The following is a 1990-nucleotide window of genomic DNA, read 5'->3' on the forward strand; positions in this document are numbered from 1 at the left end:
CACACACACACACACACACACACACACACACACACACACACACACACTGAGAACAAAAATAAACCAGAACAACAAGGACGACGCTTTCTGTGAGAACACGCCGTGTCCTGCTGAAGGCCCCGGTGCACGGTGAATCTCAGCGTGGCTGCGCCATGTTAAGCCTGGCCTTACTGTAGCGTCGGGTCGGAGGAGCTTGTTTGTCTGCATCTTAATGAGGCACCATGAGGGGATGCTGAGAGAGGGAAGCAGCGGGAGGCTGGCAAACTTATTCTGCAGCTCAGGGACAGAAATCCCATCATGACGCTTTGTTAATCTCCTATCGAGAACGATGGTAAAAGAGCGCACCGAGGCTTCAGACACAGCCTACAGTAAAGCCCCAAACGTGGAAAATCGTGATTTCAGGGAGAGACACCTGCCATAAAAGGCGTCTAGGCATTAATGGAGCAGTTTGCTGAGCCACTGTAAACACCTTTTGCACAAAAATAAAATAAAATAAAGCACGGTCTGCATGAACTATGGGCACAGAAAATATGCTGTGGGAGGAGCCTCAGTTTGAGAGATCAAATATTTCTGAATAAGGATGAAAATGCCTTTCCACAAGCTATGTCTAGCTTAAAGCTACTCACTACAACGTCGTTTAGACGGATCAAAATACATTGAAAAAGTAATAAACTCTGCACATGTTGATATCTGAGTTTTCCTTAAAATTTGGTTGCCTATTAAAAACAACCAAAGGAACTAAAAAATAGATAAAAAAATGGCCATGTAGGAGCTTTATGGATGGAGAAGTCCAACAGATTCTATGACCAGCAGAGAGAGCCAATACATTTATCGTTGTGTTTTCTTACTCATTCCTTCCATGTTTGGCAGCACATTCACTTTTGTATTTCAACCTGAACATCATCTCTGGGATGCTTTTTGCACTGATCCTACCATGCTTGTTTACTACGCAGACCACAGGCAGCCTAATATAGGCCAATCACATGACTTGGCTTTTAGCAGATTCAGCGGAGTGCTTTGTTTACCTTACGTACAGTATGTACCTGCATCTCAGAATTTCATACCATAATATTTGCAGAACAACTGGCATAAGCCCTTTCAAATTGCAGCATTTGTCTTTTATCCCATACTTTGCAATGAGCACCTTTTAATTAGGCAATCTGAGCAACGGCCGTGTAGACGGTAGTGGTTCCGTAAAGTCACGTTCAACGAGAAATGCGTTTACGAACAAATGCACGCTTCATATCGCCACTCGAAATGTAGAAAACTGATCAAACTGATTGTACCGGAGGCAAACAAGGTTTTTTTGTGGGGGTGTTCATTCCAGACACAAAGCTGGGATTTAATTAACCTGGAATGACTCTCACGGTTCCATTCGGCTACAATATCCACTCATTTAGCTCCTTCCATGCTCCTGTCTGACAGAGAGCTCAGCTCTGAATGATTCCAGCAGCTGAAATTACACACTATAAAGGCACATTACAAATAAGGTGCAATTTAGGAGCTGGCTTTGGGGTGGGAAAAAATCTTTTTCAGAGCAGAATATCTGTCAAAGGCTTCACACCAACAAAAAGTGACCTGGTTATTAAACACGGAGATAATGAGAGATGTGTTATTTATTTCTTTTGAACAGAATGTTTCCGGCGCTTTGATTGGACAGTTGGAGAAAGCTCTTTCAGCTAGTTTTTCATCATCTCTCGCTACATTCCAGTTGCCACCGTCAGCTGGTCGACTTTCTGATTGCTTTGTGGGCACGGCCTGTGAATAGAGAAAGCTGGTGGTTTGGAGGCTGCATTAGTGAATTTCTAGCCACCGCCATGGCTCTCACCTCCAATCTGCCACACCTCATACCATCAGTTCTCCCCAAGAAGAGAAAAAAAGTGACACTGGAGGGGAAAGGGGGGTGGGCATACAGAAAGCCTCCATGTGTCAGCAAACAATGGCCGCCTCCCTCGGAGCCATGCACACACAAACGCACACCTGAATGCAC

At 44.5% G+C, this 1990-nt stretch overlaps 1 protein-coding gene across 1 annotated transcript in view; it reads right to left on the reverse strand.

Moving 5' to 3' along the window:
• LOC119418463 (kelch-like protein 29) overlaps window positions 1–1990 on the reverse strand; it is a 405803-nt gene that overhangs the window by 165508 nt on the left and 238305 nt on the right. The gene's annotated exons all lie outside the window — the stretch shown is intronic.

Source organism: Nematolebias whitei, chromosome 12 (genome assembly GCF_014905685.2).
Source record: "Nematolebias whitei isolate Nwh7 chromosome 12, NemWhi1, whole genome shotgun sequence".
In the NCBI taxonomy this organism is placed as follows: domain Eukaryota; kingdom Metazoa; phylum Chordata; class Actinopteri; order Cyprinodontiformes; family Rivulidae; genus Nematolebias; species Nematolebias whitei.